The following is a 27843-nucleotide window of genomic DNA, read 5'->3' as shown; positions in this document are numbered from 1 at the left end:
TCGTCACACCAAACATACTCACCTTTTCAGCCGTGGGGACGCTATTATGTGACGGTCAATTCTACTATTCGTTGGTAAAAGTGTAGCCCAAGTGTGGGCGGTGGGTAATGATGACTAGTTTCTATTTCTATTTTAGCAGGCTAAATTAGGGCCGATCGCGCAGATAGCACTTGTGTAGCATTGCGCGAAGTTTAAAAACAAACAAACAAGAACTGTAAAGTCATATTGCAATAATACATTCAGTAAGGAATTATTAATTTATTTTACACCTGCAACCAAATGGCTATTGTTAAAAGAAATTTTTATGCCTTGCTTTCATAAATATGAAGGTCCTTTTTTTGCAAAAGAAAATAATGAGAAGGTTACTTGATTGTTCACTGTAATTTCTATTTTCTATTAAGACACCCGCTAGTACAGCGGTATGTCCACGGATTTACAACGCTAAAATCAGGGGTTCGATTCCCTTCGGTGGGCTCAGCAGATAGTCCGATGTGTCTTTGCTATAAGAACACACTCCTCTACTGCATATTATTCATATTTCTCACCTTTATAGATAACACTACCGTAATATGGTGACAGTTATCAATTCTTATATTAAATATTTCTATTTTCAAAATAAGCAATACAGCTTACTTTTTTTTTCAAAAGGTTAATACCACGTGACTGAAATAGCTATGAGATAAATAATGTTGGTATTTTCTGCATATGTAACATTTGTGGCAAATTATTTGTAATACGATCCATTTGTTGACAATCTCATTCTGGAATTAGTTTAATAATCATTTATAATTATTGAAAGTCTTTCTGCTGTTTCGTTTTTTAAATAACTGCTGATAATGAACCACATAAAACGAATATATGGAAGCATTGTTTTGATAAGCATATATTAGCAAATAGAGAAACAGAATTGTAAGAGTAATTTGAACTGAAAAATAAAGTATTAATTTGTTATTTAATGTCTGTTCATTATATTTCATAATCGGTTAACGTTTAGTGAAATAAATTTAAAAAAATTATCTTTTAAAACCAGCGAATGACGCAGTCTTGGGTATTTGAATAAAATACAGAAATTTATTAGTTAGAGGTTCAACATTTTTATACAACTTGCGTAAAATCTCGACTAAAGTTAACTGTGCGTATAGTAAATTTATACGTATACTAAAATAACTGAAAGATAGATAGATAGGTAGACATTTCTTTAATATCAGCCATAATGAGATTCCTTTCATTCTTTACGTAAAGCTATTCATACGTGTAATGTATTTATCGATCGAGCTTCTATAGAAAGAGCGTTTGTTTAGATTTAATTACCTAAAATTTGTCAATGTAGTTGTCAGAATAAACAATAATTCTTTCAATTACCTTGCGCTACTTGCAGCCACTTTTTCTATTAACAAAGAATAGGAAAATGCCTCTAATACTTATAATAATTATTCATGGATTTTTTATTATGATGTGCCTTCCATAAATGCTGGATTTTCAAAGGAATTTCTGGATATTTTCTAGACACATTAAAACTTTTTTATATTTAAAAATGAAAATAAGAAAACATGAGCTGAGAAGTTAAACGTGAATAATAAATATATAGAACGGTAGCGGGCGATTGACTAAAGTTGTTAGATCTATGATTAAATATTGAAGGCATATATAGTTCTTAGAATTATTTACTTTTTCCATTTGTTTCCTTCTTTTCGAGAAAAAATAGATGCATGAAAAGTATATAAAAATCAAAATTTTTGTAGACCTTTATCGTTTATTCAAACTAAAGTAACCTACAATTGATTTAAAGTTGTTTAAAATTAAAACATTTAACTTTCTGCCAGACAGATAAACCAATAAAATTCATTTTAGATCTCATTTGAAAATAAACTCATAACCTTAAATTTTCATTTCAATTAGATTGTTTTAACTTAGTGCTTAAAAATTATTAAAATTAGAAATTCTAGTTATTGACGAAGCTTATGATTATACATCATAATTTCAAGTCCTATGTTGTTGTTTTGAATTAAGCACAAAGCTACACAATGGGCTATCTGTGCTCTGCCCACCACGGGTATCGAAACCCGGATTTTAGCATGCAAGTCCGCAGACATACCGCTGAGCCACTGGGGGGCTTCAAGTCCTACTAAAGATAAACGCTCATTACCAATGTCACTGAAACGAAATACAACAGTAACTCTTAAAGTACTATTCTCACTACAAAAAACGTACGTGATAATTTTTTTTATGTATCGGACTTAAATAGCATTTTTTTAATTTCGCGCAAAGATACTCGAGGGCTATCTGCGTCAGCCGTCCCTAATTTAACAGTGTAAGACCCACCACCAATTTTAGGGGTCCTCTTTTACCAACGAAAAGTGGGATTGACTATCACATTATAACGCTCCCACAGCTGACCGGGTGAGCATGTTTGGTGCGACTGGGAGTCGAACGCCTTAACACACTTAGCCATGCCGGGCCCGACGTATATAGCCGAGAGCGTGAGATAAGTTTTGATTTGTCAACTTTACTGAGATAGATAGCTTTTAGCATTAACTGTAATATATGGAAAACATTACGCACGTCAAGTTATGCGCCACGTCAGAGACCCCAAGTTTCGTGTTTAGTTGTTTCTAATTCACATTTACCTTATGCATAACATATTTACTCAAGTAAGATAACATTGATTTTTATGTTTAATAAAGTAACTCACGATTAATCATGGATATACATCCAACGTAAAAATTTTTAATTTGTCCATATACTTTATACTACCCTTGAAGCTCGCAAACTGGATCAGATTGAGTAATTTATAAGATCCAGACGCTCAAGCTGGTCACAAGCAACCAACGCTTATGTGTCTAATTTTACATTATGGTCTATTGACTGGCACAGTACCAATGCTATCGTAACAAAAATGGCGGAGTGTGTTAATAGCTCTTCATGGCTCAGACTTTAAACTTTAGTATCAATCTCACACTGAACATTAATCAAAATCTGCACGAGTGAACAGTAAACATCACTGTTAAACAACAATCTTTATAGGATAAATCGTTTGATGGTACCACAGTATCTGGATGTTACGAGGAGGAGAGACTAAAACATTTTTAATAATAAATTTTAACAAAGTCAAATCAACTTAATATTTTAAATATAAATATAGTGTTGCAGTAAACCTTTAAGAATTCAGTTGAATACAATAAACTGTACTACAATTTTAAGAGCCATTTTAATAGCAATAAATATGAGAATATAAATATTTGGCACCATCTATTTGGATAAAAAGACAGCACATAGTTTTTAATCTTACAAGAATGAAATGGTAAGGTTCGTTTCGTGCACCAATATTACCAAAACGAAAGAGCATTGTAACTTTTAATGTACAGGAGTTTCGACGGATGTAGTATTATGGAGTATAAGTAAGTTTACTTTCTGAACTACATTTGACTCCATCTACAAAGATAGAACAAATACAAAATAAATGCAAAACAATAGTTTTTTATTAAACCAAGTACAAATGAAATAACACAATTCAGTCACACAAGACGTTTCAAGGGCAAGAACTTTTATGGATTTGTTGAACTGTTGAGACACAGATAAAAAAAAAACTCGTTAATAATTCTCTTAATAGTCCAGTGTACGCACCAATGTTAGCAACACTAATATGAACGAAAGCAACACTTTTTTGTTTAACCAAACGAGTTAAGTCCAGAATCTAAAACAACAATTATCACAGAAGTTTCACAAAATTTATTAAAACTATAAAATTTAAATACCTCTCTGCAAAAATCCTACCTAAGAGGAAAGTACTTTGCTTTAAATACAAAATATAATATACAAATAGGTTACTTACACCATATCTAGTGCCACACACATTCTCGTATAGGGGCGCGGAAACCCTAGGTTATTATATAATTCGCTAACAAAAAAGACAGCCCCGTCCATTTTACGACTTCATGATATAATAAGAATTATCTTCCCTGCAAGAGAACATGGTTAATGACCAATTAGTGAATCCAAGTCCCGTGTGAAGCTAGAGTAAGAAGAAGCTATTTTGTTTACCTGAGCGAGTCTCTGCCTCTAAACTGAAAATAAAAAAATAAGCATTTAAAATGTATGGTACTGGCTTGTACCCTACCAGCCTTACTAGATTGAAATGATAGAATAAGTATAGTTATCGCTCTTGTTACGTTGGCAAACAAAGGGAATGAAACACAAAATTAAAGAAAAGACTCACAAGTTTAAGACATTAACTTGATTGGTATGATAAGAGGTTTAGAAGACTATAGAAGATCAAGAAAACTGATCAAACAGAAAGTTAGGACATTATAAAGGATATATGAAAAATGTTTGGTTGAAAATTTAAAAATTAACAGTAAGGATTTATTTACATTAAAGGTTAACAAACTGCTATAATAAGGATAGGATTCATGAAGGATAGATGAAGGCTCTTATGTGATGATCATGAGATGGCTGAGTTATCTAATTCTGCCTTTTTTCAGTTTTTACTAGTGAAAGGTCAAGCAGTATTCCTCATCATGAACAACTAACAGATGGGAACGAGATCTTACAGTACAGCTGTATTAATTTTGAGCTTGTTAAAATAATTGGAAAGTTTTAAAAAAGTATAAGGTTCCTGAGCCAGATGATATTTTCCCAAAGCTAAGGACTGAATATGTGAGTTACTTGCTACTATTTTTTGTAACTGGCACAACGGTGTGCCTGCGGACTCACGTCACTAGAAACAAATATTAATAGTAAGAAATAATAGTCCCCCGCTGGTACAACGCTATAATCAAGGATTCCATTCCCCTCGGTGGACTCAGCAGATAGCCCGATGTGGCATTGCTATAGAAACACATACACATACACACACAGGAATAATAGTCGTAAACATATACACTGTCTTTAGATCAAAAGCCATCTGACGGTTTGGCCAGGTGGTTAAGGCACTCGACTCCTAATCTGAGGATAACGCGTTCGAATACCAGTCGAACCAAACATGCTCGCCCTTTTAGCCTACGAGGTGTTATAATGTTACGGTCAACCCCAGTATTTGTTGGTAAAAGGGTAGCCCAAGAGTTAGCGGTGGGGGTGACGAGTCGCTGCCTTCTCTCTAGTATTACACTGCTAAATTAGGAACAGCTAGCGTACTTTGGCTTTCAAGTATCTAAAGCTCATTTGAAACTATTTACAGTAATAAACATATACCGCATGAAATAATGTTAACTTGTCCGATAAGAACAGTATCATTTGAAACAAGAGTTTTCAGCTGGTTATATGTGTTTTGTTGCTTAAAACTAGCTTTAAAGCTTAAGTTTTGTTTAAATACCTAACGAGAAAACTGAAACTAGTTAAACGCTAAGAACAATTATTTTAAGTGTGAATCATAGAATTTTAGCTTTGTATTTGTCGAGGCACAAAGTCACGATCATTTCAAAATAACCTTTAACTATAGTTGAAAACTTAGATATCTCTCCAAGTCTTCAAGGATGTTTATAATTTTTGTTTCATCAAGAAAAAGAAAACAAGGAGGGAAGAACAATTTTTCAAGTACTTGGGGGAAATAGAATAACTCTTAGAAATACCACGTAGTAGAACTTAATCATCATGAACAGAAATTAGCTGAATCATATAAAATTATCGTAAAATTTAACCATGTTTATTCTTATGCGATAATTGTAATTAATACTGAACGAAATATGAAATGACAAATTACTGAAAATTATCGGCTCGTAGAACTCACATACTAAAAAGTGTCAGCATATAAAACATTAATTCCTGGTAACGAAAGAAGAAGAAAAAAAACTGTTATTCTTGTACCACCACCTCGAGGAAATCAGGTGTTATATATCGCGGTTGAGAAGAAACTCTTATGTTTTTTACAGGTGTGACCCTCAACACACAGAAACTTCTTATAAATGTTTGAAAGACACCACAGGCTTAGATTCATGGCGATTTAATAAGGTAAATATTTGTACTGACAAGTTAGTAGTGTGCATATCTAAAAGCACATTAAACTTTTAAACGATTTAAATTGAATACTTTTCTTTTAAAAATTGTTTCTCATCTTGGAATTTTCAAATGAATAACCTACACAATATTTATTTAATATTTAATTTACATTAACAGTTAATACATATGAAACATTCTCATTAGAGTTGTGATAACATTTTTCTATCTTTATATACAAGTCATATTTTTGAACAATTAAAAAGATTTAATCGCATTATATAAAATTATTTTAATTAGAAAGCATCCAGTTTTGTAAATTATAATTTAACTTCATATTGATATTTGTTTTCCCTGTAGAACAGCGGTAACTTTATGAACTTGCCACGCTAAATTCTGTGATTCGATACCTCGCGTTGCTCTAAAACAAAAAGCAAAGAAACATATTGATATTTAATTAGAAATACTTCCAGTGGCTCAGCGGTAAGTCTGTGAGTTTATACCGCTGGAAGACAGGTTTCTATACTTTCCTTGAGCAAAGCTCTGATAGTCTATTTTGTATCTTTGTGCATAAAATTAAACCTGAAGAGACAATTTTGTAGTGGTTATCTGTCTACTGTGATAATAACTGTCTTAAAAGTGCACCAACAAATAACTTCATTTTCTACAGATCTCTTAAAAATTTGAAATTGAGAAATTTTCCTCTCATTTAAAATCATGTTGTTTGCTGCTTAATGTCAATCTTTGATAGAAACACTATTTCAGCAACAACAAAATACCCTGGTAAGAAAACTACTTCTGCAACTTGCTTTTATTTTTTCTCTTTTAGCGATCTTTTTAAGAGCGTATTTCCATCAAAAACATTCTGAAAACAATACATTTTATTTATCTTAACGTTTGTAATAAACGTTCCAACAAAATAAATATGTAAAACTACCTCAAAGCTTCCACATTTTACTATAGCATTCTAGAGCAACCTAATAAGAACCCTGAGGTAATTTTGTAAGATTTTATAATGAGCTTTTGTTTAAGACGTCTACTTCTATTTGATTGTCTGTTCGTTTTGAATTTTGCGCAAAGCTACACGAGGACTACCACTAGCCGTCCCTAATTTAGCAATGTAGGACTAGAGCAGTGGTTCTTAACCTTGTTGGAGGTACTGAACCCCGGAAGTTTCGTACTTGCATTCACTGAACCCTTCGTAACTGGAAAAATAAAATATGATTTTCTCAAATTCAAAACATAAGTAGATATTTTATCAGTGCACAAAATGAACCATGGATCAGTTGCATACAATATCACTGTGTTCAAAGAACAAAACCAACAAAACATGAATTTCACACAAAAACATAACTCAATGAATATTTACTGCACATCAATATAACTTTTGCTGTTTTCTTTCAGAGACAAGTTCAGAAATGCGTGGCTTCACCTTGGCAAGTGCAACTCTCATATCATTTTCGCAAGAAAGTATGTTCCTTTACTTCGTTTTTATGTCTACCATCCTCGAAAAAGATTGCTCGCAAAAATACGTTGTACAAAAGGTATGAGTATCTCAAGGGCTTTCTTAGCAATAAGAGGGTACGCTACGATTTGGTGACACCAAAACGTTGAGAGCGTTGTTGTTCTGAAAAGTTGCTGTTGAACCTGTCTCTGCTGAAGTTCAATGATTTCGTCGAGGTATTCATCATTGACATCTGCTGTCGCAACACTAAACGTGAACGGCTGTCTCACCCACGCTGGATATGACTCTCTGGTGGGGAAGTATCCGTCGATAGACTTTGCGAGCTCATCTAAGTGCATGGCAATTGCTTGCTTCAGTTCCCCGGGTACAGAAATGTCTCCGATTTCAAACACATCTTCGATCTTACACAGTCGTCCAGCAGGGGAAAGATTGCGAAGTTATAATTCTCTGTTCGTCGTTTCCATAACGGTAGTTTTTTTTTAAAAGTCTTCAGGTTTTCTTCCGCTTCGATGATGTTGCCTCCATCGCCCTGCATCTGTTGATTGAGAGCATTAAAGATATCGGCCATGTACGCTAAAATGAGAATGAACTCAGATTTTTCGAAGCAATCCGCATGACAATGTTGGTGCTCTCGCAAAAACAGAGCGAACTTCACACGCATGGCAAAACACGATTCAGCACCTTTCCCCGGGATAACGACCGAAGGTTAGAATGGTACAGAAGTACCTTGAATTCAGAGTCCATTTCATTAGTCAGCTCTTTAAAGATGCGGTGTTTCAGGGCACTATTTCACACAAATTTCACACATTCCACTACAATTTGTAATACTTCTGCCAGTTTTGAAGGCAAGGTTTTTGTTGCCAACGCATGCCTGTGCAGAACACAGTGCGTTACAATGATGTGTGGTGCATCGGCTTTCACCAGCGCACCAAAATCAGAGTTTCGTCCCAGCATGACTGGAGCTCTGTCCAAACAAACTGCAGAAACCATATCCCACAAAAGATCGTTGTCTCTGAAGAAGTCATCCACAAGTTTCTTCACGTCGGCTGCCTTAGTTGTTGTTGTAAGAGGCTTACAAAATAAAAAATCTTCTTTTATCTCGTCGTTTTTCACACAGCTCACGAATACAACAAGCTGGCTTTGAAACGTCGGTGGTTTCGTCAACTTGAAGGCTAAATTTTGCTGGGCTTGAAATCAGATCTGCAACTATTTGAGCCAAGATGTCATCGCTCATATCATCTATTCTGCTGCTGATGGTGTCATTTGAAAGAGAAATTTGGGATAACTTATTTTCAGCAGCTTTTCCCAGCATGATCTTCGCCATCTTCAACGCAGCTGGTTTTACGAGTGCTTCACCAATGGTGTGTGGTTTTCTCTGCTTTACGATCAAGTACGCAACTGAGTACGATGCTGTGAGGATCGGTTTGTCGATGGGTACAAAGCTGAGAACAGGTAAAGTAGCCTTTTATCGAACCTGGCTCTCTTACCTTGAATTCAGCAAGCGTTGTGTTCTTGTATTTCCCATATCCATGCAGCTTTAGGGAGTGTTCTCTTAGTTTTGCCAGTGCTAGACCAGAATTGCTCAACTTGGCATTGCAAATCATACATTGAGGACGCTGACTCTCATCATGTTCCGTTACACACGTGAATCCATATTGTACGTATTCGTCCGACCACTTTCTGTTTTGGCTCGACATAGTTAGTATAAAGGGATTGAAAGATTAAGAAAAAATCACAAATGACGCACGATTACTACAGTCACAAGTCGACTGCTAAGAGCACGAAGTTCCCTGCAGCACAAATATTAAGGCCAAGTGATGTGACGTGATCAGCCGCAGCCAGTGATGGCCAAGTGCAGCTTGACGTCACGAATCATACGAGTGGGGTAAACGGAACGGACACATACACAATGTGTGTGTCTTGACCTCCGCCGAGCCCCTGAGACTGACTCACCGAACCCCTGGGGTTCGATTGAACCCAGGTTAAGAACCACTGGACTAGAGGGAAGGTAGCTAATTATCAGCACCCACTGCCAACTTTTGGACTTCTCTTTTACTGAGGAATAGTGGGATTGGCCGTCACAATATAACGACAAAAATGGCTGAAAGATGTTTTAGTGTGACAGGCGTTTGAACTCCACGACCTTCAGATTACAAGTTGAGCGTTCTAACAACCTGGCCATACCGGCCTAGTCTACTTCTACCAACATTAATTCATCCAAGATATAACAACACACCGACAATCATGTCTCATCATCATCGTTGTCTCCCTATCATCTATTAATACAGCATCACTCTGAAAGGTAGAAGTAAGAGTCCTCTTCTTTGAACACAAGTAAACATTATTTTGTGTCTATAGAGTTCTTTAATGTTTCCTTAAATTTCTCAAACACCTTCGTTAAACTGCATATCAAAAAAACAGCCCCTCATGTCGCAGTCTTCACGTCTATGACAGAATCATGCTAATAGTCCTTAACATAGAGTTATTATTACATTTCTTTTGGTTACTTCAGCAATGATACAAACTTTGAAATAACGAAGAAATCACTGATTAAAATACTGACCTTAACACATCATAACAGAACGTCAATGAAATTCTCAGCCATTTTACCTCAGTTTGTTTGGCCTAAGTTCCATGAAATGAGATTTTAAATATGTCCATCGTAAATAAAACTATTAATGTAAAACATCTATATAATGTCACACGTGGCCTGTATTGTCACCCATCTACCTCTAAAAGTTAGAAGTGCCATAAAAACTTACCTTTCTTGCACTTTTTGACAAATGCACTTCGCAAGAATTTTTCAAGCAGTTGTGAAAATTAGCAAAGATTTCTGGGAGTTTATCACATATTAATGTTAGGATCTTTGTGGTTATATTCTCTGTAAACACTGTATAGTGTAGGATATTATCTCTTTTCTTAAAATAAAAATAGAATTTTTACCCAAATTTTTACCGGTATAAAAATTGTGCTCATCAAAGCAGCAGAAACGTTTTACAAACGTTTCTAACACTTTTCATCTACACTTTTTTGCCTATAACATAATGAAAACGTAAACGTAAAATTTAGCAATAGTGTTTGTTGACGTTGAACTCTAACGATTTTTTTTGGGGAGGGGAAATTCTCAAACCCTTACTTCAACAATTCTTTTCTAGCAAGACCATAATACTATTTTCCACCTTTTGTTCTTTGAGAAGTAAGAAAAGAAATTTGATCTGTTAACAGAACCAGCATGGTTCATAAAAGTCCATATCCAACTGTTCAAGAGGTTTTGGTTGTTCCTGTATTAACTCCATGTCCTATTTTTATTTTCATTTCCCTGCGGCTCGGCAATAAGTCTTAGCCTTGTAACTCTATAACTCTGGTTTTGATACCCGCGAGAAGCACATCACTGATAGCTCATTATGCAACTTTTCAGTTGTTCAGCGTTAAGTCTGCATGCCTTGGACGTTAACAATTTGGTTTCAATACCCGTAGTGAGTAGAGCACATAAAAACCATTTTGTAGGTTTATACTTAAAAACAACCGAAACAAAGATTTTATTTTTATTACATTATCCCACAAGTGAAAACCAAAACGTGGCACGTTTTGATTAACACTGTGCTCGTCATCGTTGGTGATTCAAGAGTGCTTATTACCCTTGTTTCTCCAGGTTATTCTCATCTTAACAAACAAGATTTATAGGAAATTTTCCTTATGAAAATATAACTTTGAATCATCATTATTTACAGAAGGACAAATGCCTTCGAATTTATAATTTTTTCTGGAGAAACAAATCTGAAAAAAACTGTGTATGTAGTTTGTCAGTTTGGGGTTTTAAATATTATATTTTGTCCACTGCTTTTATTACGTAATGAAAAACTTATATTTGTTTGTTTGCTGTTAATAACAAAGCTACTCAATGGTATATCTGTGCTGTAGCCACCATGGGTATGAAGCTCAGTCGTCAGCGTTGTTAGCTTTAAGAATTACTGCTGATTATCTGGAGCTCAAATACATTTGTATATATTTACAAATGAGCATTTAAATCACGAATCAAGAAGTTTATGAACAAATTAGGAAGTTAAAACTTAACAAGTTAAAAGCAGCTTAATATTTTTTTTTATCTAAATTACTTTAATATTCTTTTTATTTTTTCTGTAAACTCGTTTTCTTTTCACTTAGCAATAAAATTTTTAAGATATGTTTTTCTTGAACAATGTAAGCCATTATCAACTAAGTAAAAAGATAAATATTTCAATATAAAAAACATTTTCATGATGCTTATGTTTATTCACCATCTATATATGGTAAAGTGTGTATTTGGTAAAAAAACAGGGTAATATATATGTCATTTCATATTTGTTTCATATACGTTTCTACATTTCATGATCAATCAACACCAAACTCGACACAGTGATTCAGGATAACAAAATGAAGGTCATGAGGGGGTTAGCTCCCCCATCTAATTTCACACTGATAGGTTTGTTAAAAGATCTATGCCTTACTTTATGGTATGAGGTACCTTTATGTATTTTATCACACTTTTAATGTTTATTATGTTAAAAAGAAATAGAACCGCAATTTCCTACCTTTTGTTACAAATGAGTTTTTGTTCCACCTGTTCAACTGAAGGGGACTCCAGTCAGTGATTTTAATCACAAAACAAATGTTATACAACAAACCAACATATTATTTAGTTTACTGAGGTTTCACCAATACTAGTTTTATACAAAAAAAAAAAGACAAATCATAAGAAAATCCTGAATGTGCTACGTGACTTTCTTGAATCAGCCGTGTAAATAATTACATAGAACTGTGGGTAATTCTAAAATAGGACACTTTGTAGTAATCTTGAGTTTTTCGTTCTAGGAAAATTGTGTGTTTTTCCCGCCCTTTACTGCGGTTTTATTTTATTAACATATAATAAAGAATAACAAAATATTAATCATTAAAATAAAAATAACTAACTTGTTATTAAGTGCCACGTAAATCAATGATTCCAAGAAAGTGTTCCTGAGTAAGTGCTTCTTGCTTTTTGATTCTACCATACTTTCACTGACAAAAATAAAAATATTAACTTATGGTAAATAAACTTGTTTTCTTTGTCAATATTTGTATAATGGCAGTACTTTAACTCTCACGTTAACGACAGTTTATTTACACTTTCACTAATGGCGAGGTTCGCAAACTGCATCATACAATGTATTTTTTTTTTTTTTTTTACTTTTCCTGATATAATGTTAAACGAAGTGATCACTATGGGTGAATTTGCTAATTTATAAATAAAATACATAGATATTGGCAACAACAGTTAGTGGAATTAATCGCAAAATTGATAGTAATTTGTTTTATGTCTCATATATATATATATAGATATATAAATTTAACAAATATAGTCATAAACTTACAAAAAAATACATTTGAGCAATATATTAAACATACTTGATATAATCATACATGCACATGATTGACACTCTCTGCTCTTTAAATCATTGTTTTTATTTGTTTCAATTAAACTGTTTGTTATGGGAAACCTAATTCAATAATCCTTTTGAATATAATGCCATTTTCCAATTATAAATGTTTTTCAACGACATGAACTCGTTACAACATGAGAAAGAAAACATAAATGTCAGTAGAAGCTGACATAGTAAACATGGTAATAAAAACAGTGTCCAATTATTTCATACACCTTGAGGTATTTTCGCTTTTGGTACCATGTTGGTATAATGTTGTGTTATAAAATATAAATAAAATGAACATTATCATAATCAGACAAAAAATAGTGTTTGTTACCAGGATATGTACTAAGAAATTGTTTCTCTTAAAACACGATGTCTTGACGTTAGGTGTTAGAAAAAAAATAAACATGCTACAATTTTTGTCAAAAACTCTTGCCAAAATTTATGTACCACATTATACTAGAATTACACTGAACAGATTCAAAATAATTCCTCTGTATTAAAGGAAACAAAATAAATGCTTGTTAAAAACCTGGAGCACTTAATACCAAATCAAGGTGTAAAGAATTTATCCGTCATAAAAATTACAATGTTTCGATATTTTAAAACGTGCTCTGTAACACGAACCTCCCCGCTAGTACAGATGTCTACGGATTTACCACCCTGAAATGAGGGATTCGAATCCCCCCGGTGGGCTGAGCAGATAGCCCGATGTGGCTTTGCTATAAGAAAACACACACTGTAACACGAAAATATTTTTAAAATGTAACGATATCCCAACCCCTGATTAAAAGGTTTATAAAAAAAATGTTTATTTAGAGAAAGTTTGAATTATATTTTCGCGGGAAAGCTGTACTTTTCACCCTCCCTTAAATTGCATTTTTTTCCAAAACAAAAAGAAATAGAAGGGAAAGAAAAAGAATTTCGAACAATAGATACAATAATGGAAAGTGAGCATGATATGTGTCGCTGTTGAAACTAAATATATTTCTCGAGCCGATATGATGGCTGTCATTTCATATATCGTTCCAACCGTAGCATGGTGAACACTCGCAGAGCTGACAGGAACAACACGTTAAACCTCTAACGTTTAGTGTAAATAGTAGTATTAAGCAATCGTGTTATTTAATCAGAGTAATACCGCAGTCATTCCTAAGAAAACTGTTTGTAAAATAATTGTCAAATCATGTTTAAAAAACTATTAAAATTCAATTCAACTGTTAGAAATCAAGTATGTCAAGATGATACTCGTGGTTTGAGTTACGGCTTTACTCTATGCATTTAATGATCTAGTAGTGAATACTTTTATCTTGTTTCATTTTAAGTTCATCTTAAATGTATCATAAATGTAGAAAAAATGTAAAACAACAAAAAATGAATAACACTATAATTTTGGGGTTCTACTCCAGGTATGGATCATACCAACAATAAGAAGATCAAGTTTTTCCCTATGAAAGTTTCAAAGTATGTTTCCTAAAACTTAAAAGTCATAGACTAAAAACTATATTTAATTTTTATTAGTCCGAAGAAAGTGACCAAAAAAGGAACAATGATTAAAGCAAAACCACACATTATTGAACAATTTCTTCATCCTTACTAACTGATATTAGTTACATGTTTGATATTAGTTACATGTTCTTTATTCATTCTTATTTAATGCCTATTTAGAATTCATCAGTTATATTACACAATAATATTTCATTGCTATAATGTACATAAAGGGTGGAACGGGTTGATCCTGTGCTAGATCTCTTAATTTCGAAACTGGTAAAGTCAGCTCGAACTTGTGCGATACCACGAAATATTCTACACATTTTAACCTGTTTGGTCATTTTAAGAGGAGAGTCATTTGATTAGCGTAGATGGTATGGTAATATACTTCTGAGTGACTGCTTTCCGTTTTGTCACTAATTCAAATTAGAAACGAGGTGATGGCAGATAGCCTTTTATAGATTTGCCATGAATACAAATAAATCAAAACATCTGAGCCCAATTTAAGCTATTTATAGAATTGTGCATTAATTCCATCAAATGCCCAAGTATTTCACTAAATTAAGTTTATCTTTCCTCGTATTATTTGTTATCTTAAGCGGATCCTAATTCATCTATAACGATACATTCAACTAACAGAAATTTGAAGACTCTATTTACAGAAAGAAATATAGATTTATTTTTAGAAACTGGAATAGCATAGTGGGGCTTATAATTCTTCAAAGATGTATTTTTATCACAGCGTCAGTTTAAAAATAAATCTTTTTTAACATGGAAAATTTTCTTTCTTTAACAGTTAACCACCATTTAGGCATGCATAGAAAATATTCGGATTATTTTTGTGAATCCTAGTTTTAGTTTAAAGCATCAGTTCATTTATAATAAACAGATTCCCACTTAATAAATTTTCATTTACAGCTTTAAGTGTAAAAGTTTGATGATAAATATTCATAGTGAATAGGCAATTTGTTGTTTTTAACCTCAGCACTCATTAGCTAATTGTTAAACCTAAAGCTGTGAGACATACTCTTAACTATGTCAAATTATCTTGGTTATAAATTGATTTCGACTGTTACTTTACATTTCTTATTGAAAAACGAAGAGTATTGTGGATATTGTACATGAAAATATGTAAATATGCATATGCATGTGTACATATTGATAAACCCAAAAGTTTTGACACTGTGATTCCATTGTCTGAAATTAATGATTTGTCCTTAAGCTATCTGACGTATATATTGATACATTTCATATATCTAACAGATATCACTTCCCAAACATTTAATGAAATAGGTAATTCCCTAGCTATTTGGCAGCTGTGTGGAAATTCATTAGCAGTAAATAACACGTTAAAATAGTTTCTGAATTGAAAATTTCCGCTATCGAACATGGCTCGCCTTTCACACGTGCCGGTGTTATGTTGCGACTGGCACTCTCATTATTTGTTGGTAAAAGAGTATCCTAATAGTTGGCAAGCGGTAGTGTTAACTAGCTGCTTTCCCTCTAGTCTATCATTGCTAAATTAGGGATGATTAGCACAGATATCCCTCGAGTAGCTTTGCGGAAAATTCAAAACCAAATCATCAAGATTTTTCCTTATAAAAATCCACTATGCTGTAACTGCCAATAGCAACACACTGCAAATTACAAAGGGTGTCCTGAGTATAAGGACATGGAAATTCGAATCTTTAATATCCAAATCAACTCTAATCCAAACGACACAACACACAATATCCAGAAGTAAACAGAACAGAAGGAAAAACGCCTCTACTACCAATACCACACACTACAGAAACTATAACCATTAATGTACAGTCTTCAACTTGCACAAACACAAGATCAACACATGAACAAATGAAACAAACACAACCACAACCCTCCAAGCATTACAACACAACAACAAAACAATATACAATCCAAACAAGTAGTGAACAAACAGTAATCCCCGTTACAGAAACACACAAAAATACGTTATTTAAATTCATGAAACAATACCATAATCCATAAAGTCAAGATGTGGTGTATCACATTATTCGCAACATTTGACAAACAACACCTCACACCATTATTACCTTAGACAGTACAATTATTCGTAAACTTAATAAAACAAATTCCATAAAGCACAACTACAGCGTACTAAGAAAGCAAACAGGTCATTCACGCCCAGAGTATTCAACAGTAGTAATCTGATGAAATCCATGGACATGGTCCTGTAAAGGAATGAGTACCAGAAGATACAAATTATTACTTATTATAATTTATTTCGGACAATTCTCTGATTTATTATGCCATGTAGGCTACGTATTACTATTTAAAAGAGCCAGAAATTTTAATTTTAATTTAGAACTTAATTAAATGGCCTTGCATGGCCAAGCGCGTAAGGCGTGCGACTCGTAATTCGCGGGTTCGCACCCGCGTCGCGCCAAACATGCTCGCCCTCCTAGCCATGGGGCCGTTATAATGTTACAGTCAATCCCACTATTCGTTGGTACAAGCGTAGCCCAAGAGTTGGCGGTGGGTGGTGATGACTAGCTGCTTTCCCTCTAGTCTTACACTACTAAATTAGGGACGGCTCGGTGCAGTGGGCTAACAACCTACTCACTTAAATACCTGTTGAACAATCCGCAAGCGATTGCGGCTCTATGTTCCTTGATGGAATCTAACTAACTAACTTAATTAAATGTTAAAATTTATTTATTTTTCTCAAAAGATTGATACACACAATTGTAATAACAGTTACTAATAGTTATTACAAATGATAGTTTATGTACATGAGTTTTACAAATTCATATGCAGTCGAAAACTGAATATTTATCGAAGATCCAGATTCAAGACGAGCAATTTAATTCTGAGTTGCCACTGTCACACCTCACTTTAGCTAGCTAGCTTGATTGACCTCAAACCGCTTATAAGTTTGCTTTTTACCGACAAGACATTTAATGATATTTAATGTCCACGTAGAAATAATAACGTCCAAAGTTAATTCACTGAAGTTAAACGGTTTGTAATGTTTGAACTTTCTGATCAAACATTTCTGATCAAATTCTGTAATTGTCAGATTAATAAAACTGCACAAAAAAGTTTTTGCACTGTTGCGTGTTCCTTATAGATTTTTGGCTGCTGATTACGAAAATCACATCCATATTTGCCCATCATGTACTGTTTCGTCGAAATATTCAATTTTGCTACAATGGAAAAACGATATCACGGCAACTGGAATTCGTCAATGCTTGGTGACCACTGTTGGACACTGCAAGGTGATACACCGGACATTGAATACAAACGAAAATCAGGAGCACTTTTAATTATGTTAAACTTAATAGCGTATTAGAAACATAAACGCATTTAAATACGTTATTGCCGGTACACAGTTAACTGTCTATTTCTCAGAGTTCCTACGTGATGAAGCAAAACCAAAACTATATTTGTGCATACCCACCAGGTACCTGTCACAATCAGCAAAAACTTTTCAGGAAGCAAAACTTTAAAAAAAAATTGTTGTGCAGTGTGAGCGTGAACCACAATTATAACTTCCGAGGCTCATAACACTAACTGTGACTGAAAAACAATGATAATAATGCTTCTTGGCACGTTTGTTTATATAGTTTAAAGCGCGTTTCTAGAACGTTCAACAATGTTTAAAGACACACAAGTATTTTTGTAAAATAAATATTGTTGATTCTTACTCTCAAGGATCATCTAGAAATTTAGAAAACAGGCGAGACTTGCACAATACATATCTAGCAATATACATCATATGCCTTAAACTGAAACACACATAGGTATTAAAATAAACGAACGTATAATGATTAATCCGTCACAAAATGAAATACACTACCAGTACGCTAATTACCATATTCAAGAATAATTTTAACAATAGTTTAGGAGGGAAGAAGAAGTCTAGGCAGAACCTGACCCTCCCAGATCAATCAAAAGGTTCTAGAACCCGATGTCGATACGTGTGTCATTGCATATTTCGCTCTTGTAGATATATTTTAAATATGGTGGAGCAGTAACGTCATGTTTGAACTTTGTGCTGATACTTGTTCTGTTATTTATACAAAATCATTGAATCTGTGTCTCACGTTGTGTTTCCTGTTCACAGTAATGACCATTTAAAAGGATTAAACGTGTAACTACTACGTCTCACATGGTATCTTCTAGTTTGCAATGCTGACAGTTTGGAAAGAATTGAACTAAATAGGTCGTTTGTTACTTACCTTGAAAACTACATTGCAAAGTAAAACATCTGAAAATATGCGTTTATTTATGTGCATGTGTTTTTCTGAATAGCCATGTCATATTTTTTAAACCATTATATGTGTTTATAGATCGTCAATTGTTGTAGGTATACCCCAAGTATATTCCAATAGAACAAAGTAATAACAAAGACATTAGCAGTGATGCATTGAAAGGTGGTCGTAATCTCTATTAACTCCTAGGACAATTTTTTTCTTGTTTCTCTTTAAGCACAAATCTCAAATCTGTATTCTGCCCACCAAGGTATAGAAACCTGGATTTTAGTGTTGTAAACCTGCAAACGTATTTTTTGATTCACTGGACGATCCCTCCTACAGAACAGCTAATTATTAAACGGTTATCTAATACGGCCTCCGTATTTACTAATTCATTACACATTTAGAGAGTCATTTCTTAAAGATATATTGTTGCAAATCAGCAGTGTGTGCGTGGTATGCAAGCAGGCCAGTCATTTTTTGTCTTTATGTTTAGAAATGTTACAAAACGTTTCGCTTATTTAGAATTCCTACAGTTTTGCATAAATATTCGTGGTCCAGATAACCCTTGAGTTGGCTTTTTCCATTTCCAGGAACAATACGTGCTCTTGTGTTCCTGTAAAACTACAACACTGTTCAAGGGTATGAACAACAACAGTGACCTTTACTGGTACGGCAAAGGATGTCTAGACGTTGATAATTGAGAATGAGCAGCAACATTAGTAACACAATGAGTAAATCCTACATTTTCCCTTAAGCAACAAATGTTACGGTCAAACATCAGTACATGAATTTCAAGTGAGTTAGTCGATTGAAAATACTATTAGGGTAGTTGAAGAGGTCATAAGTTCAGCGAGACGCAACTGTCTAGCGTCCAGAAAGCATGTAAGTTCTTAGTGGTTTGTGTCTATTGAATTAATAAAGATTATTTTCATTTTGCATTTGCATTACACGTCTTTTAGAAATTCAGCATTATGTTACTTTACAATTTATCTTGTCTTTCCTCCTTTTATATTACATCCTTATATAACGGTTTTTTGTAGATGTCGGTTTAACCTGAAAATACCACATGTGAAAGGTCACAGAACTTTCAACTAATGACAAAAGCTTCATTTTCTGTGACGATAAGGCGTTTCATATTGGAGACACGATTACAATTCCAACGATTTACATATGAATGTAAGGGAAAGTAACAAGAGAAATCACCTACAATTGAAGTATTGGAAGGACAATCTTCTTACACATGAAATGATGGGTCAACACTCCCTCACGACTTTGATCCTCCAGAGCTATACCGTTGGATACTGACAAGCTTCATTTTCTAACAGTTTACTTTCTTATATTGTTATATTATCCAATGGAATGAATGTTGCTTTATCATTAGACAAATTTACATTTCCACAGGAATATTAATTCCTCAAATAATAGGTCAATAATCAATCTACTAGATAGTATAATTTAAAACGATGTAAGGTATTAAACTCTCGAGGAAACAAGTAAATGATGTGAGTATACATCATATCTGTGCGCTTTGTAAATGTGTGTGTTTGTGTTCTTCTTATAGCAAAGCCACAAAGGGTTACCTGCTCAGCCCACCGAGGGGAACCGAACCGCTTTGTAAATTTCCTACAAGTAGTGAAAAAAAAATCATCTGGTAACATAGTAACAGTAAATTTCATGAAAAACGTATTATATTAATCACTAGAATAAATATAAGCAGAATATGTTTATTTTCAATGAAATACATTAATAAAATGCCCTGAGAAATGTTATATAACCGAAATCTTAACTGTTTTTGTTCTGAGAGTTTTAGCTTTTTTCATTTCCAAATTTACCACTTTGTTGTATACTCCATTTTGTAACCAGATGTCATATCTAAATTCAACTTAAATTGATTTATTAAAAACTTAGGTAACAAAACGCAAATAAAAACTTTTCAAATAAATGTTAATTTTTCTTAGGCATACTTTACTTATGTCCAAACCTAGTAAGAATAACACTCATGTTTTAAAAAGTATAATGATTTATTTGTTTGTTTGTTTTTTATTTCGCGCAAAGCTACACGAGGGTTATCTGCGCTAGCCGTCCTTAATTTAGCAGTGTAAGACTAGAGAGAAGACAGGTAGTTATCACCCCTCACCACCAACTCTTGGGCTACTCTTTTACCAATGAATAGTGGGAGTGACTGTAACATTATAACGCCCCCAAGGCTGGAAAGAGAGCATGTTTAGTGTAATAGAGATTCGAACCTACGACCCGCGGATTACGATTTGAGTGCCTTAACCACGTGGTTATGGCGGGCCAAAATATATTAAACTTGAAATCTTTTAGTTTCATTTACTGAGAAATTAGAAAGAAGTATTTGTGATATTTATTATATTAAAATTTATTATTAATAAGAACATTTAAAGTTTGTTTTCTTATAATATGAAACAGAAGCTTACAAAGATTATCTATTGTGACAGTTCTGAAATTTTGATCATTTTTATTTTTAACTTTTACATCTGTATTATACTGAAACTATGATGCACGAAACAAAGATACTAAAACAACGTTTGCAGTGGTCCTCAATTTCTCATAATTTAATATGCCTCCGCTGGTACAGCGTGTAAGTCTTCGGATTTACAATGCTAAAATCAAGGGTTCAGTTCCCCTCGGAATTGAAACAAAACAAAACAGATCGCCCGATGTCGGTTTGCTATGATAAAACACGCACATAATTTAATGCAGTTTTTAGATTTTGGCTAAAAGTTTATCAAAACCAGGTCATTATTGAATAATTTACTGAAGTAATTTTCCAAATGTATCCTTAGAAAAGTAAAAAACAAAAATAAACACTACAGTACTTTACTTCAAATGAGCTGTGCCAATCTCATTTTTGTTCACATCCATTTCCCTAAATCCTATTACTGTAATTTCGTTGCGCTCTTAATTCGTATGACATATATCCTCATAAATCAGATTTTAAATAACCCATAAATATTATATTACTTACAAGTAGAAAATAGCTATTAAAAATATTTATACATATAATTGTATACACTTTTTAAGTGAATCTAACAGAAAACTAATTAGATGAAGTTTCTTTTCCCAATGTTTTAATTATTAAGATAACAGAGTATTTTTAAGGTAACTTGAAGCAATACATGTATTTGACTTAAACAAGGTTTTTGTCAGTTGTTTATAAGTTTTAGTCATGGAAACTACAAAATTATATTTCTAAACGAAATTTCTAACATAAATTGCACATGAAATTTTCTATTTTTTATCCAAACATTCTATTTCCTATTGTTATATCTCAGTTTACAAATTGGGATAAAAAGTTCCAGGAAACCAAATGGTTTTGGAAAGTGCTGTTACAAGTTGTTTAACTTTATTTTACATACTATAAAATTCTAGCTTCGGTCAACGTCATCCTTAGATTTTATGTGTGAATTAGAAAAAAATGCTATAGAAATAGTAACTACATTATTTTTCTCGTATGTGTTCTATCTCCACAATTGTCTGCAATATTAGTTACTGACTGAGTTTGCAAGCAATCTTAAAATCGATTAAACAGTTTCGATACTTTGTATTTCAGTAATTCCGCTCTGTAAATAAGAAAATTATACACCAAAACAAGGGCCTACACCAATTGTTGCTTAATGTATTCGGTTATGGGTATCGTAAAAGAATGCTGAAATTTTAATTTAAGTTTTACAGGTGAAATACAGAAAATAGTATGTTATTTACCAAAAAGATGTGATGTAACTGTTTATATGATAAAAATTACACAGGTCATTACATTAATTAAATAAATGTTTTAACGTGTGGTGTTTTTCTTATAGGGAAGCCACAATCGGCTATCTGCTGTGTCTACTGAGAGGAATCAAACCCCTGGTTTTATCATTGTATATCTGTAGACTTACCACTATCCCAGCGGAGGACAGAATGTTTTAATTTAAGCATAAATTAACACAAATGTCATAATATTTAATTATTATATTAAAATTACCCCATTCCAAGTCAATTAGCTGGTACATAACAGACACAAACACATCATGTTACTTAAATGTAATTGAGACTGTTAATAAATTGTTAAATGGGTTATCGCTTTTGTTTTGTTTTGCTGGTTTGCTACAGACGACAAGAGACAAAAGTTATTTAAAACAATATATGTATATATATATACAGTTTGTTTGGTTTCAAGTGCATAGTTGTATAATGGGAGTAGTTATTGGAATGCACCTGTGATCAAAGAATGTAACTTGAGGATTACATAATAAATTTAATCCGAGGGTCACGGATTCGAATCCCGGTGGTAACAAACATACTCGCCCTTTCAGCCTTGGGTGCGTTATAATGTGACAGTCAATCCCACTATTCGTTGGTAAAAGAGTAGCCCAAGAATTGGCGGTGGGTGGTGATGACTAACTGCCTTCCCTCTAGTCTTACACTGCAAAATTAAAAGACTCTTTTAATTTCAAGTCTAATCTTAATCAACTTAATCATAAAGCCTTAATGGCCAATTTCGATGTTATATCCCTCTTTACAGAAGTTCCAACCACTGAAGCCTGCAAGATAGCCTTAGAACTCTATATCCGAGACCCTAACCCAACTATAGAAATTCCCAGTAACCAGTTAGCAACCCTCATAGAATTCACCACGAAAAAAGACAAACTTCATGTTCAACAACCAAAACTATATATAAACAAATGGCCTAAGCATGGGCAACCCAGTATCACCAGTTCTAGCCAATATTTTTATGACACAAGTTGAAACACAAGCAATTAACACAGCATTACATCCACCACTATACTGGTACAGATATGTAGATGACACGGTTGCGGGATTCAAATCTACAGAACACATACTTAATTTTTTCAATCACATTAACTCTATACATCCCAACATTAACTTCACATGTGAACAGGAAGAAAGCAATCAAATATCATTTCTTAACCTTAAAATTACAAGAACCGACACACAATTCAAAACAGAAATCCACCGAAAAATCACCCATACTGGACTATACATTCCTTGGGACTCAGCACATGAAACAAAACAAAAACTCAACATACTAAGAAACCAAATAAACACAGCCATAAAACTATGCTCACCAGATAAAATTAACGATGAATTAGATAAAATAAAACAATACTTCATCAACATCAATAAGTTTCCTCCACAAACCGTAGAAAACATTATACGCACACACCTAGACAGAAAGCAAAATCAACCAACTAAAGTAAATATATCTCACGAATCAAAAAACCACGAAACCATATACTGCTGTATACCATATATTCCTGACATTAGCAAACAAATAACCAACATTTGGCAAAAATTAGTAACAAAATATGACATCCCAGTTAATACCAAATTTATTCAAAAACCAGGCACAAAACTGAGGTCTATACTATGTAAAAACTACACTGACAAACACCACACCAACATTATTTACAAAATACAATGTGATAACTGCCACGACTTCTATATTGGAGAAACAAGTAGAAAAATGGAAACCAGATTCAAAGAACATAAAAAAGTCACCTTCACACGTTTTCGAACACTGCAAGTCAAATAAACACAACATGACCATAGAAAACACTCAAATACTAAATAAAGAAACAAACATAAACAAACGCAAAATTAAAGAAACCTTACTTATACAACAACTTAAACTCAAAATATACCAATATAAAGGAACGCCTTTATACCTATATTAATATAATAAAATAAATAAAATTATATATTCAAACATCTAACACCGCCCTCTACATTCCAACACTCAGTTACACAACCCCTTTCAAACATGTGGTCAGCTTCCGGTCAGTTACCTCTTTCTTTGTGAACCTGACGATGACCGAAGAAGATCGAAACGTTGTTCGCTCTTCTATGTAAAATATTTTCTCAACCCAAACGAGCCGTTTTTGCATATAAAAGATGATATAATAGTTTTATACCAGAAAGTTTTATATATTGGCGGATGCTATTGCCACTAATCTGCTCAATAAGCTTTGGTCTTAAAAAATATACAAGGCAGGACGTCAAACTGAAAACATTTTTTGATATCTTGTGTTAGCTGAAACAGGTAACACTTTTATTTGAATGTAGAAACTACCTGACTGAAATTTTTGCTGAAATTTATTAAAACAAAAGTTGAATAAGTTAATTATAATATATTATGGCTATTGGTGTACTTACATTGTGCTTATCAAGCTGAGGTACCTATTCTTTCTCCGTTTTATGAACTAAAAATGTGGGGTTGAATGTTATGGTAAATATCACAAAAATCCTTTCATACAATTTATTTACAACCTAACATATTATTACAGTGTACATTACTACTTCACCAAACTTTTTCTATAAGCTTTAAGGACTCAAAATGTGTATAATTTAGAAATGGTATACACTGTAAGAAGTTCAAATTGCCTTTGTATAAAGAGGTAGTCGCCAAAATAGTAGCAGCAGGGATGTCTTCTATTATTTGCTTTCAAACACAGCTCATAATGTCCTTCCTCGATATTTCCACGTGATTACTAAATTAACCGTTAGTTAACTTGGAAGTACTCAGAAGTGTTTCATTTGCTGATGTTCAAAGGTCACGAGTCAAAGTAGAAAATGAATATAACTCAAAAATAACTCTTCATATCAGCCTCATGGTTGCTCTTGAAGTAGAAACTTGATCTACGTTTATATATTATTGCAATAGCAGCGGGTACTATTTGTAATTGCATTCCTACATGGAGAGTACTAATGAGTATTCTGCAATATATATATATATATACACAAGATGTTTATGTATTCTCCCCCACTCTATGTATTTTTGTGTTATAATTACTTGACGTTTTAGTGGAAGAAACTGGCGCCATCTATGAATATAGTTAACGTTAACTATATTCATTGCTCAATGACAACTATAATGAATGGTGGAGAAGATTATAAACTTCCATTACCATGCCATTAATTTCAAACTATAATTATCCCACAAAGTTTGATTGAGATTAGTCCAACAACCTAGAAGTAGTTCGATTACAGACAAACAGACTGATACACAGACTTTTTGTGTTTTATATATATAACACACTATTACAGTATTCATTATTACCTCACAAAAAATTAGTATTAGCTTTAAGAACTCAATATGTATTTTCTTAAATCATGGTGTGAACTGTGTGATTATCAAGGTGAATTTGTAGAATTTTGTTTGGTTTAAATTTCGTACAAAACTACACGAAGGCTTTCTGTGCTAGTCATTTCTAATTTAGCAGTGAACATTTTGGGGGAAGGCAGCTTGTCATCACTTTCCAGTACCAATTATTGGGCCACTGTTCTACCAAAGAATAGTTGGATTTACCATAACATTACAACGCCTCACGGCTGAAAAGGCGAGCATTTTAGTGGTACGAGTCAAGATCTGGCCATCCTAGGTCCAACTATATAAAAAGGTGTATCAGATTATGTAGTGGCAGTAGGTGTACTTTCTGTTATCCGCCTTCAACACTTGCTCCATTACCCGAGTTTGTAGTTCAACTGTCAGATATAAAATCAGATGCCTTATTAACTGATGTGACATTAATGATTGATTGATTAATATTTTAACTGACACTTTGATACATTTCCAGTAAATACTACGAACTGGGGTACAGGGTGATAGGTCTGGTCTAGCATCGACAACAATTTGAACGTACTCAAATCTTTAGAAAGTCATCATACATTTAGCATAGATTCAATATAAGTTTTTTGTAACTCTGTATGAAAGAAACTTCGATAATCTGCAAATTTATCTGAACAGTATCTGCATCACACCTCGAGACTGTCATTAAATTTTGGGTCCCCTGTTCCTGTCTTTTTCTTTTCACCGGCAGAAATAATAATGTAATGCCATATAATCAAAGTTATACACCTATTTACTGTCAAAGAATTATTGTTATCGAAACCACAAAACTACTTTCAAAGTCGATAACATTCTCTCGTTTCAACAGATACATTTTCCTTTAAAATAAGAACATCGGTAACTGCGATAATTTCTCGTGAATTTAACTAATTCTACTACCACAGTGAACATTACTAAATTTTCTTAAATCTTATAACAAATTTGTTGACGTTTAAGATGTAAAAACTAAAATTCTATGATGTAGAAATACTTACGTTTATAAGAAGGATGTTAGTGAGTTATACAAACAAAGTACTCTTTTACCAACGAATAGTGGGATTTTTCGTAACATTATAACGTCCCCATAGCTGAAAGAACAAGCATGTTTGGTTTGACGGGGATTCGAACACTCGACCCTCAGATTACAAGTCGAGTGCCTTAACCATCTAGCCATGCTAGGCCGATTCTAAAGATAAATCTAAATAAGTTGGTAAATGATTTTTATGTCAATTTACAGGAATACTCTTTATAAACTGATTTAACGTAAAGGATAGAGACCTTTTGTTGTAAAATAACAAACTTAGAAGTATATCACAGTATTGAAAAACATCCATTTTTATATTCGTAATACTCACTTTTTCAATGATAGAGTTATGTATCAAAGTATTCGATTCATTCTGTCATTAATATCATACTAAAGACACTAGAGACACAATCAGTGTTCTGTGTTGTTGTATATCAGATGAAACATATTACGTTTTGTTTCCAATACCCGATAGAGAATGGATTGTTTCTCAAGAGTAATGAGGTGTCTAATGAACAAGGGTCAAAGCATTGGACGCAGTATTTTACCCTTTGGCATCATTTCCTAGAAAGTTTCGTTGTACTGTATTACATGTATATAAGTGTGTAAAAGTAAAAATTCTTTCAGACACGAGTTATGAGTATATAATTAGCAGTAAATATTTTCAACATGTACATTCATGTGATCATTTTTGTTTGGTTTGTTTTGAATTTCACGCAAAGTTACACGAAGGCTATCTGCCCTAGCCATCCTTAATTTAGCAGTGTAAGACTAGAGGAAAGGCAGCTAGTCATCACCACCTACCATCAACTCTTGGACTACTCTTTTACCAACGAATAGTGGGATTGACCGTCATATTATATCGCCCCCACGACTGAAAGGACGAGCATGTTTGATGTGACAAGGATTCGAGCTAATCATTTTGGTAAGTGTCCTATCTGTTTTGTTCACGTAGATGTGTTTTATTTACACATTCATATGATCGAATATTTAAATATTCCCCAATTACTAGTTCACTGGGCCACTGGTATTACACAAAATAGATAAAATGTATTTCAAATGAAAATTCATACTGAAGAACATAAAGATGGAGACGATTTTGATTTTGATTAAAC

At 33.4% G+C, this 27843-nt stretch overlaps 1 protein-coding gene across 3 annotated transcripts in view; it reads right to left on the bottom strand.

Moving 5' to 3' along the window:
* Nucleotides 1–27843, bottom strand: part of LOC143249717 (lachesin-like) — a 109981-nt gene that overhangs the window by 53924 nt on the left and 28214 nt on the right. The window contains exon 1 of one of the 3 annotated variants that reach the window (XM_076500032.1): nt 11968–12085. The exons of the other annotated variants lie outside the window; for them this stretch is intronic. The gene's annotated coding sequence lies outside the window, so the exon portion shown is untranslated. Of the gene's footprint in view, nt 1–11967; nt 12086–27843 lie in introns of those variants that run through there. 3 annotated transcript variants of the gene reach the window in all.

This window comes from Tachypleus tridentatus, chromosome 4 (genome assembly GCF_004210375.1).
Source record: "Tachypleus tridentatus isolate NWPU-2018 chromosome 4, ASM421037v1, whole genome shotgun sequence".
Lineage (NCBI taxonomy): Eukaryota > Metazoa > Arthropoda > Merostomata > Xiphosura > Limulidae > Tachypleus > Tachypleus tridentatus.
This window is presented reverse-complemented; position numbering and strand designations above follow the sequence as displayed.